The following is a 12,965-nucleotide window of genomic DNA, read 5'->3' as shown; positions in this document are numbered from 1 at the left end:
ATGTTGATAATGACCTTAAAGCCCAGCAAATCAAGAAAAATGAGAAATAGAAAAAAGGCAAGCCTAACCATGTATCAAAACTCCTGGTGGAGGAAGAGGCCGTCCAAGCACTAGAGGATGAAGTCGCAGGGGCAGAGATACTGGCATTAGCTAAAAATTGCCCTAATGAGGACAATGCTGCTGGTGATAGCTATGGAAAGACGGAATGAGGCTGGGAAGGGGTTTAGGAGAAACTCAGCTCATGTTGATGGTACCACACATTCAGGATACACACAATAACATGCAACCAATCCACACAGACATGACACAAGCCATTTTTTGAACTTGAAGATAAATGATCATAGATAGAGTATCATGAAAGTATCATGCAGCTTTGGTATGAATTGATATTAGGTGGCAAGAAAATTCTTTTCTTGTTGAGAAGTAAATTAATACACACTCTGCAGCTCCTCAAGGTGTGTGGCAACTATGGTGTGTGTATATTTGTGTGTGTGTGTGTGTGTGTGTGTGTGTGTGTGTGTGTGTGTGTGTGTGTGTGTGTGTGTGTGTGTGTGTGTGTGTGTGTGTGTGTGTGTGTGTGCGTGTGTGTGTGTGCCACTACAGAAATCCCCACATATGTGCCTGGCACACGGTATTTCTTTGTTCGGTGTCTTTTTACTCACACATTCGTCACTGCACTCGTGGTTCAGAGATGCAATATGCACACCCCACCACAATGATGCTGTTCATTTGGTAATACTCCACAATAGCACCTGCTAGCTATTCCAACCCTACAGGAAGTCTCTAAGACTCACTGGACTCACTGGCCTCACCGACAACAATACCCATGTGGGGTGGCTGTAGCTCAGGAGGAAGCGCAGGTCACCTACTGATTGGAAGGTTGGTGGTTCGATCCCTGTCTCCAGTCTACATGTCAAGTATCCTTGGGCAAGATACTAACCCTCTCTGATGCATCCATCGAGGTGTGAATGTAGTTAGAAAGCATTAAGTATAGAGAAAGTGATTGTGGCATGTTGGCACGCTTTGAGTACTCCGGGAGAGTAGAAAACTGCTATATAAGAATCAGTCCATTTACTCCTAACATTTTTGAGATCTTAGCTCTTTATACAGTAAAGTTACAGTAGGATACAAATAATATCAGGCTGATCCTGCCACAATTTGTTCCCTCTGTTCAAATCACGGACAAACAGTATCCCACAGTTGTTTATGTTTTTGAACCCATTTTGCACAGAGAGGCATTTTTTGAAAAATGTACACAGCAAAATCTCCAGTGTTAAATTAACACTAGAGAGTGTCTATATGGGTCCACACCTCTGAGTGTTAAATACAACACTGTTGAGTGTTAAATTAACACTTTTGACAGTGTTATATGTTTAAAAGTAACCTAGTCAGTTTTGAAGATGAACAATGGCTAACACTGAGCAGTGCTGATTTTCTAACACTGGAATATTTCTAACATTTTGAGTTATTTTCCAGTGTTAGAAAATCAGCACTGCTGTATGGAGCTGCATTGCGGTATGCAGCTCCATACAGCAATGTTACGACTTAGATTACATCTTATAACTCATAACTCTTATGTTAGCTCCCTTCAGTAGCATACTGTCCGAAATATTCGACGGCTGCAATAATTCTTTAAGTGTTATTTTTTCCTTGGTATTCTAATTTCACCAAAGTTTACTAAACTCAACAAACTTAATATTACTTACCGGGACATTTATTCTGTCCTCATTTTCTTTCACTGAAAAATTGTTTCCTGCGGTGCCGTCTTTCGTGCTCCTACCTTTGCTAACGTGATGCACATGGCGCAGAAGCCGATGCTGCATTCACTTTGTAATGGGCTAAGTTTCCATTCAGCTTAAACACTCCCAAGAAAATCTCCAGGACTCAGATGATTGGATTCCAGAAGTTTTTACTGGGCACTGTTTTGTGAAACTGTAAACACAATACAATGAAATATACTGTAAACACAATACAATGAAATATATGAAATGTATTATAGATGCAATAAGCTCAAAGCATCTGGCTAATTATCACAGCTTGACAGCCTAGCCGCATAGCTTATATGAGACACAATAAAGCTAACCGAATAACAGACAACGGTTCAAAACGCTTCACCGCTTAATTGTACAAAATGAATTATACTCACAGACTATGCCTTAGCGAAGAGAAAAGGATTAATCCTGTAACGGCGGAGCTGGCGGTTGAATGAGCCCACACGCTAATATCCCGAGTCACACAGTAGATTCACTTCCTGACTCTCAGCGTAAACTGCTCTTGCGTTGTCATGGTTACGAAAATACACACACCGCTCTAAGCTACGATAGCGAGATAAAGAGAACACAAAGAACACATTTCTGGGGGCATAACACTCCCCGCTTGGGGTCTTTAAGAGCCCACATCAATTGGCAGAGTCAGACTTTGGAGAAAGAAGCAGAACTACTTCTGTAATGGGACGAGAGAATCCTCTTCTATTTCCATCTTTAACGACCTCCACTTCGACTCTCCGGACCAGACCGTCCTTCCCTGGAAAGGCTTTCGTGATGATGCCCATGGGCCACTCATTTCTCTCTGCCCGATCATCCTTTAAGAGAACTACGTCCCCTTCTTGAAGATTCGGCTGTTTCCCTTGCCACTTGTGTCGAAGTTGCAGTGTTTTGAGGCATTCACGCCTCCATCTGTTCCAAAACATGTCTGCCAGGCCCTGAACTTGTTTCCACTCCTCCCTGAAGAGATCTGCTTCCTCGAACTTGCCTGACGGCAAAGGAGGCGCGGAGCCTGTTTTGAGAGTCAGGAGCATGGCTGGTGTGAGGATGCAGGGCGACTCGGGGTCGGATGACACTGGAATGATCGGCCTTGCATTCATAATTGCTGCTACCTCGGCCATAAGCGTGGTCAGAACCTCGTGCGTCAGGCGAGACTTTCTCTGTTCAAGCAGCATGCAGTCCAAGATACGGCGGGCAATGCCGATCATCCTCTCCCATGCGCCACCCATATGGGATGCATGGGGTGGGTTAAACACCCAGGTGCAGCTCTGTTTACTGAGGTACTTCTCCACCCTGTCGAACCCTGAGTTTTCCTTGTCCATCCCCAGCTCACGGGAAGTGCCGACGAAGTTAGTTCCGCAGTCCGAGCGTATCTGCTTCGCGGGGCCCCTGACCGAAAAGAATCTCCTCAAGGCGTTGATAAAGCTGCTGGCACTCATGGCTTCGATCACCTCAATGTGCACTGCCCTGGAACACATACACGAGAACATCACCGCCCATCGCTTGGAGTTCGAAACTCCTCCTCTTGTGCGGCGTGAAACGATGCCCCACGGTCCAAAGACATCGACACCTATGTAGGTGAGGGGAGGTGCTACTTGTAACCGTTCTGCCGGCAGGGCTGCCATCCGTTGATGTTCGGCCTTCCCTCGCAGCTTCTTACAAGTGATGCATCCGTAGAGCAGACTGCTGATACAGCGTTTGGCTCCCACGAGCCAAAAACCTGCGGCCCGAACGGCACCCTCGGTAAGATGTCTCCCCTGGTGTTTTACTGCTTCGTGATAGTGGGACACAAGCAGAGTAGCGAGGTGATGCCGGCCAGGAATGATGATGGGATGAGTCTCGTTCATGCCTAAGCCTGACTGCTCGATCCGACCTCCTACCCTGAGTAGTCGATCCTGGTCCATAATGGGATGCAATCTCCACAAGCTGCTGGAAGATGGTATGTCGACTCCAGAGCCGATACACTTGAGCTCTTCCGCGTAGCACTCACCCTGGACACTCTTTACGATGCACACTTTGGCTTTCAGCAGCTCCTCTTCTGTAGGACGACAGATGTGCCAGCCTTGACATTCGCCCTGCGTCGAGCGAGCGAAGGAGCTAGCTACGTGGATCAAATCTGCAATGGCTGCATGGAGTGTGCTGAACTTGGAGAAGCGTTCAAAGCGTTGAGGGCGTACCACGCCTTTAGCGACATGGGTGAGTTTCGTCGTTACCTGTGGACGCACTTCGGCGTCGATGTCGGGGTCGACAAGATTGTACGTCTCTTGAAGCTCGGATGGATGCCCTGATGCGTCGCAAAGAAAGGCTGGTCCTTTGAGCCATGGTGTACTGCTGAGCAGGGCTGATGCTACAGCTCTTGACCCAACGTCAGCTGGGTTAAGATGCATTGGAACGTACTTCCACTGGCCGGGACAGGGTGACTGAAGGATACGTTGGACCCTATTGTGTACGTAGACATAAAATCTCCTTGACTGGTTATGGATGTATCCCAGTACGACCTTACTGTCTGTGTAGTAGGTGATGTTGTCATACATTGTGTCCATCTCTGCGACTATCATCTCGGCGATCTCGACGGCGAGCACAGCAGCACAAAGTTCAAGTCTAGGGACAGTTAGGCTAGGTTGGGGAGCCAACTTCGATTTCCCAAAGACAAACCCAATCTCAGTTTGTCCCTGCTTGCCAGTTACCCTGATGTAGGCTACGGCCGCTATTGCTCTGACCGATGCGTCGGCGAAGACGCAGAGTTCTCTCCTTAGGGCGCCTGTGGTGGAGAGGGACGTATAAGGCCGTGGTATTTGGAGCCCCTCCAGGTCTTGAAGAGACTGTTTCCATCTAGTCCACTCGGTCTCCATGTCTTTGGGAAGGGGTGCGTCCCAGTCTTCCGCTTGCAAGGTGAGTTCTCTTAGGATCCGTCTTCCATCAACTGTGATGGGTGCTAGAAACCCTAGGGGGTCGTATAGACTGTTCACGGTCGAGAGTACCCCTCTGCGGGTGAACGGCTTCTGATCGATCTCGATCTTGAACGTGAAAGTGTCCGTGCGCATATTCCAGAACAGTCCCAGGCTACGCTGGATAGGCAGATCATCGATGGAGAGATCCAGGCCATTGAAATCCTGAGAGCGATCCTGGGAGGGGAATGCTCTGATGACCGCGGAACGATTTGATGCAACCTTGTGCAGCCTGAGGTTGGAAGCCGCGAGCATCTTCTGCGCTCGCTGGAGAACTGCGATGCCTTCTTCCTCTGTACTGAAAGACTTTAAGGCATCGTCGACGTAGAAATCGCGGTCGACGAATCTCCTAGCATCGCTGCCGTAGTCGGCCTCTGCTGCCTTAGCCGCCCGCCGCAGGCAATACACTGCGACGGCAGGCGAGGGGCTGTTACCAAAGAGATGCACCCGCATCCTGTAATCCACGACGTCAGAGGTAGGGTCATTGTCTCTATACCACAGGAAGCGGAGAAAATCCCGGTGGTCTTCTTTCACGATGAAGCAGTGGAAAATGTGCTCGATGTCGGCGGTGATCGCAACCTGTTCCTTCCTAAACCTCATAAGAACACCTAGTAGGCTGTTATTAAGATCGGGACCACTGAGTAAGACATCGTTGAGCGATACTCCCTCATAGGATGCACTGCTGTCGAAGACCACGCGGATCTTGTCCGGCTTCCGGGGGTGGTACACGCCGAACAGGGGCAAGTACCAACGCTCCTGACCGGGTTGCAAGGGAGGGGCAGCTTCTGCGTGCGCCTTCTTGAGTGTCTTCTCCATAAACTCGAGGAGTGTAGGCAGAGAGATACTCAGTTTCTCGTCCAATGGCTCTACGGTGTAGCCGCTGGCTCTCCTTCCTGATGTCTCCGTACGTCCCGCGCAGGTCTTTAGTGTGTATGAGTACAAGCGCCCGGAGATCTTGAAGGCTTCGAAGAACTCTGACCGCGCGAGGGAGCGATTACTCTGCTCATCCAATATAGCGTACATTCTCTTGGCTTCCTCTCTTCGTCCGTTTGGGAACACCCTGACGAGACAGATCTTAGCACACGCTCTAGCACTCAGACCTTCCCCACATACCTGTGTGCACGTTGCGTTGACCTCCTGGTTATCAGCTTTGTCCTCCTCCCCGCTATCCTCTGAGATGGAGGGGAACGATTTAGATTTCCAGGTAGGTGGGTGAGGGTGGAGGGCTGTCACGTGGGCAGCGCTACCACACTCGGTGCATGTTATCTTGGCTGTGCAGTTCTTTGCAAAGTGTTCTGTTGACGAGCAACAGCGAAAGCAGACATAGTGTTCTTTCAGAAGCTGTTTGCGACCGTCTAAGCTCTTCTCGCGGAAACCTCTGCATTTCCTCAGAGGATGGGGTTTTTTGTGCAGGGGGCAATGTTTATTCGGGTCAATACGTTCCCTGCTTTCCTTAGACTCGAACTTGGCAGTGCCTGAGACTTGTGTTTTGTGGGTGTGAACGGACGTCTTCGTGGGCCTCTCCCATTTATTCATTCTCTCGGTTGGGGGGCTTGGCGTGAAGAGGTTGAAACTTGGGTCCGTACGTGCTTTCGCCTCGGTGCGGATGAAGTTCACCAACACGGAGAAAGGTGGGAAGCTGACGAAATGTTCTTGTTTGTATCTCGTCCCGTGGTATAGCCACTTTTCTTGTATGCTGTATGGAAGTTTCTCGATGATGGGCTTAATTCCTCTGGAGGTATCCAAGTACGACATGCCCGCGAGGTAGCCATCTTCTTTAGCGGCTTGTAGCTCTGACAACAGGTCGGCTAGATCCCGGAGTCTCCGTGGATCTTTTGTCGTGAGCTTTGGGAAGCTTTCTAGTTTGCTGAACAGAGCTTGTTCGACGGCTTCTGGGGAGCCATATAGTTCGTCGAGGCGCCCCCATGCTGAGCACAGTCCAATAGTTGGATTCCTGATGTTGACCGTTTTTATTCTTCTTACCTGCTCTGTTGACTCCTTTCCCAGGTGTCTGGTTAGGAGGTCGAGTTCTTCTGCAGCAGACAGGTCTAGATTGGCAATGGCGTTCTGGAATGATGTTTTCCAGGCCCAATAGTTTATTGGCTGGTCGTCATATGCGGTGAGACCTGAAGTCACCAAGTGGTTACGAGCGAGATATTTGATGAGGTCAGTGGTTGTAGAATGGTCGTAATCACCTCCGTAGAGTGTCCCGTGGACGGGCTGATGCGTGGGAAACGTAGAATCTCGTGTAGAATCTCGTTTGGGGTTCTGCTGTAGGAGTGGAGTTGGAGGGGGGTAGAAGGGTGACTTGGAGCTCTGTCGTGTTGGTGCGTCGCTTCTCCAAGGGCCCTGAAGAGCTTGGTGTGGCGTAAAGCAGCAGGAGCGGCAGCTTGGGTCTGAGCCGCGTTATGCGGGTGAGTGACTGGCTGAGAAGGGGGAAGGTTATTTTCTGTAGCCGATAGACCCTTGGCGCTCAGGCTGGCCTGTTCGGAGACAAAGGCGGCTACGCGCTGGTCTTTGACAGACTGGCGGACCAGGCTGTTAACTTCGCTGCATACTTCGAGACCCATATCCTGCAGACCAGCTACTAGGGAGTTCGCCTCAGCAACGGCGGCATCCCTTTCTTTTTCATCGATTAGTGCGTCGAGGCTGGCTTGAATACGTGCTTGCTCCACTTTAAGCTCGATTTCTCTTTTTGAATGTGCCGCTCTAGCTTGCGCGGCTTCAGCCTTTGCTTTTGCCATGGCAATGGCTATGCTGATTTTTGAGCCAGACGATGTACCAGATGAGCGACTGCTCCTTGAGCGCACACACTCTGACTGGTTGTCTCCATTTCCTTTGTCAGCATTGCTACGTTGTGACATTGCGTGTCGTTGGGTCTCCAGTATCGGGAGATGTGGGCTGCGGCGAAGTTTTCCGAGGCTATATTGGAGGCTGCTTATCTCTCGATAATGAGTAGCTCCGTACAGCGGCGATCCTCGTATCCCTATTAGCTGCGTTGCAGTCTTTTCACTGTTATGGGCTAAGTTTCCATTCAGCTTAAACACTCCCAAGAAAATCTCCAGGACTCAGATGATTGGATTCCAGAAGTTTTTACTGGGCACTTTTTTGTGAAACTGTAAACACAATACAATGAAATATACTGTAAACACAATACAATGAAATATATGAAATGTATTATAGATGCAATAAGCTCAAAGCATCTGGCTAATTATCACAGCTTGACAGCCTAGCCGCATAGCTTATATGAGACACAATAAAGCTAACCGAATAACAGACAACGGTTCAAAACGCTTCACCGCTTAATTGTACAAAATGAATTATACTCACAGACTATGCCTTAGCGAAGAGAAAAGGATTAATCCTGTAACGGCGGAGCTGGCGGTTGAATGAGCCCACACGCTAATATCCCGAGTCACACAGTAGATTCACTTCCTGACTCTCAGCGTAAACTGCTCTTGCGTTGTCATGGTTACGAAAATACACACACCGCTCTAAGCTACGATAGCGAGATAAAGAGAACACAAAGAACACATTTCTGGGGGCATAACACACTTACACTCGGATATCTGAGCTTCACCGTGAACACATAATCGTACATTTGATATTTGATTGAATTTTATTGTTTTGCCTTTGGGGTGGCACCTGGGGTGGCCAGTCTGGTTGGGGGGGGGGGGGGGTGGCCCCACAGGCCACCCCGCTGGACACGCCACTGCCCTCAACCCGCTGCCCCAGCATGCAACAGCATAGAGCAGTGCTTCCCAAACTTTTTCCAGCCACGTACCCCTTGAGACATGTCACCCTCAGCCGCATACCCCCTACTACGAACGACTCTTAATTAGTGTCTATAAATACATTGCAATATCGCATGCATAAAGATAAATACTGCACAGTCGATTATTTCTCACCACCAAATGAATTTATCAATATTTTTTAGTAATGACAGAGTTTTAATAACAAACTTTACTACTTAATACTAGCAGTGTATCAAAGGATTTATTAGAATTCACTTTTTTGTCGAGAGCATAAAGGCCATGAACTTTCATTAAACAGAACTTTATTTAATGTGATGGATGTGCTTGAGCAGAGGCACACAGCTCTTCAATGTTTGGCTCAATTTGGGAAAGGCTGAGTCTTAAATCGTTTTCCACACAAAGTCTTGCTCTGTATTTTGTTTTCATGTTTGTTAAAGCAGAAAATCCCTTTTCGCATAAGTATGTGGTGGCGAAAGGCATCAGAGTCTTGACAGCGCGCTTAGCCAGTGCGGGCTGTTCAGTGCGCAGCCCTATCCAGAAATCCGCCAGGTTCTTTTGAGCGTGTTCAACTTTTAGAGATCCATCTGTGGCGATTTCAATTAGGCTCTCCTGGTCAGACGGTGATAACGAAGTAGGCACGGCGGTGAACGGATGACGTATCCAATCATTTGAGCCGTCCGTCTCTGAGAAGTATCGGCGTAACTGCACCGCCAGCTCCTCAAGGTGCACGTTACATTCGCGCTTTACACTTTTAGATAGTGTGAGATCATTAGAGCACAGAAAATCATGCAGCACAGGAAAGACTTCAGTGTTGTTTGTATCCAAGCAGTTCTTCCAAAGGTTTAACTTCTTTATCATGGCCTCAACTTTATCTTGAACATTGAATATAGTTGCAGAAACGCCTTGTAATCCGAGATTGAGCTCGTTCAGACGAGAAAATATATCACACAGATAAGCCAGGCAGGTAAGGTACTCTTCATCATGCAAATGTTCAGACAGCTCAAAGGGATGGTTACTGAAGAAAACTTTAAGTTCATCCCTCAACTCAAAGAAACGGGTCAGCACTTTCCCTCTAGATAGCCAGCGAACCTCTGTGTGGAGTAATAATGTCTCATGCTCGCTGCCCATCTCATTGCACAACGCAGCAAATAAGCGGGAGTTCAGCGGCCTGGCTTTCACAAAGTTAACCATTTTTACACTCGTGTCCAAAACATGTTTCAAACGGACAGGTATTCCCTTTGCAGCAAGAGCCTCTCGGTGGATGCTGCAGTGTACCCAGGAGGCATCTGGCGCGACTGCTTGCACACGCGAAACCACACCTCCGTGTCTCCCAGTCATGGCCCGTGCGCCATCAGTACAGATGCCAACACATCTGTCCCACACGAGTCCATGTGTGTTCATGAATGTGTCCAGCTTTTGAAAAATATCTGCGGCAGTTGTCCTTTGTTCCAGCGGTTTACAGAACAGCATGTCCTCCTTGATGGTTCCTTCATGAATGTAGCGCACATATACGAGAAGATGCGCCAGGCCAGCCACATCCGTGGACTCATCTAGCTGTATTGCATAACATTCACTGTGGCGTATGCGCAGAAGTAGCTGCTGTAAAACATTTTCTGACATTGCATTGATGCGCCGTAAGACAGTATTGTTTGATGATGGAATGGACTGTATCGTCTTTTTTGCCTTTTCCCCCAACATTGTCCCTACCATATCTAAAGCAGCAGGGAGAATGAGGTCCTCCACAATAGTGTGGGGTTTGTTGTTTTTAGCCACTCTGTAACTGACCATGTAAGATGCTTGTAGTCTGTTTTTATTCATAAGATCTGGCACCTGAATGCAGGTTTTACTTGTTGAAAGTGATTTTAGCTGTCGCTCAAAATATTCCCTTGGTTTATTTTTCAAATGGGGATGATTTGTCTCTAAATGTCTGCGCAAAAGTGAAGGTTTCATTGAGTTCTGAGACAATACTTTTGCACAAATAACACACTGTGGCCGGGGAAATCCACCAATATTTATACACGTAAACCCCAGCGAAATATAATTGTCATCATATTTGCGCTTCTTTGATGAGGTTGTGTTACAGTCCGTGCTGTCATGCTTTCTCCCACTTTGACGCTCCGCATCAGACACTTCATCACTTTCCACATGGCTGGCTCCAGCTATGCTAGCCACTTGGCTAGTAACCACAGATACATCCCTGCTAGCACTGCTAGCATCCAAATCTGACGAACACATTGTTGTTGAACAATCACCTGTGCGGTCACTGGAAAATGCATCTTCAGATATGAGCTTATTGGTTGTTGTGGCCGGTGTCTCTGTGGTAGGGCCTTTTTTTCTTGTTAACCACTTGTCCATTTTCGCGCTGCACTGAATGCTTGGAGGCAACTTCAACTGTTAGGTGTCAGTCATTTGGGCAAATCACGCCCATGTATTTTGTCAGAGCTATTTTTTTGCTGAACACCAGAGGGTGGTATATAGTCATGTATTTGACAGGCAAAAAAAACTGCATTAGCGCAAATTTCGGCTTTTAAAACTTTTGATCCCCACTCCAACCCCAACCCACGCGTACCCCCTACAGCCACTTGCGTACCCCCGAGGGTTTGGGAACTACTGTATTATACAATAGATCCTACAATAATAGATACAGAGAAAACCCCCAAAATCATATGACCCCCTATGAACAAGCACTTTGGTGACAGTGGGAAGGAAAAACTCTCTTTTAACAGGAAGAAACCTCTGGCAGAACCAGGCTCAGGGAGGGGTGGCCATCTGCTGCGACCGGTTGGGGTGAGAGAAGGAAAACAGGATAAAGACATGCTGTGGAAGAGAGACAGAGATTAATAACAAGTATGATTCAATGCGGAGAGGTCTATTAACACATAGTGATTGAGAAAGGTGACTGAAGAAGAAAAACTCAATGCATCATTAGAATCCCCCAGCAGCGTATGCCTACTGCAGCATAACTAAGGGAGGATTCAGGGTCACCTGGTCCAGCCCTAACTATATGCTTTAGCAAAAAGGAAAGTTTGAAGCCTAATCTTGAAAGTAGAGATAGTGTCTGTCTCCCGAATCCAAACTGGAAGCTGGTTCCACAGAAGAGGGGCCTGAAAACTGCAGGCTCTCCCTCCCATTCTACTTTTAATTCTAGGATCGTGTTTGCTTTGTATATAGGTTCCCTGGACCTGTCCCTGTTTCTGGTAGTGTGGTGTGGTGCGGACCTAGTGAAAGCGTGAGTGACTGAACAGGAGCGTGGAATATTCATGAGAGCAGTGTGGATTGAATTGTGTGCAGGGACCTGTTCCTCTCCTTCTCCGGAAACCCCGACATTTTGGTGTTTTTTGTAAATAACCTGATTTTTAGTCTAAAGAGCTGGTCTGTGCTTGAGTCAGTTTGGTCCCTTGACATTTTATTTGTTTACATGAAAATCAGTCACTTTTTTTAACACAACAAAAATTCAATGTAATCCCGTTATGCTACCCAACAACATAAAAGGCTCCAACAATGTTAAGTATGGAACATCATATGGAAAATCATATATTGAACTCTAAACACAGTAGATGTGAAATGGCAGAAAAGATAAGTGCTCTGTTGACATACACAGAGTACAGGCGTAACTCTGCCTTTGCAGACTGATCAAATATAGAGATAGAGATGAATGGAAAATTACAAATACCTAAATGTTGCTGTCTTATAGACATTCAGTGCCACCTAAATGCAGTAACTGATAAATAAGACAGCACAGCAGTTACATCATTAGATCTTGCCACAAGAGGTCAGTACAGAAAGACTGAAAATGAACTTTTAAATCATGAATACATTAAAGTAGTAGACACATATTACGCAGGTTAAGGCACATAAAGGAAAGTGAGGTAGTGAGGCTGAAAAATTATATTTTCTTTTTCTTCACACAGTCCAGACGGACTGTAGGCTTCTTGTCTGCTAATGGTGGGTGTTTTTCAGGCTTGCTACCTCTTCTTTTCTCCTTCACCTCCAGAGATGGTTGTGTGGGAAAATCCCAGATCAGCATTTTCTGAATTACTCCAATCAGCCCATTTTGCACCCACAGCGATGCCTTGCTCAAAGTAACTTAAATCACTTCCTACTATTCTGATGCTCAGTTTGAATTTCATTGGGTCATCTTGACCATGTCTACATGCCTAAATTCACTGATTTCCAGCCATGTGACTGGCTGATTATTTCTGCTAATGAGAAGTTGAGCAAGTGTACCTAACACAGTGTCCAGTGAGTGTATTTTAGTCATTAGGCCCTTTAAAATGTATTACTGCAATTTCTGTCTCAATATATGTGCACATAAAAACATCCCTACAGATGTCTTACTGCAGTCTTCACACAATAAACCACATAAACCAAGTTACAGTAGGTAGTTCTGCAAACTCTCGTAATTCTGATTGTTGTGAAATATATCTCTTTATTTGTTTTTTGGACTAAATATTATTTCAACACTGAGAAGACAAATCATTATCATCATCTAGCACAAC

The sequence above is a fragment of the Rhamphochromis longiceps genome, linkage group LG12 (genome assembly GCF_057381845.1).
Source record: "Rhamphochromis longiceps isolate RC_006_pf linkage group LG12, R_longiceps_female_GT1.1, whole genome shotgun sequence".
NCBI lineage: Eukaryota > Metazoa > Chordata > Actinopteri > Cichliformes > Cichlidae > Rhamphochromis > Rhamphochromis longiceps.
This window is presented reverse-complemented; position numbering follows the sequence as displayed.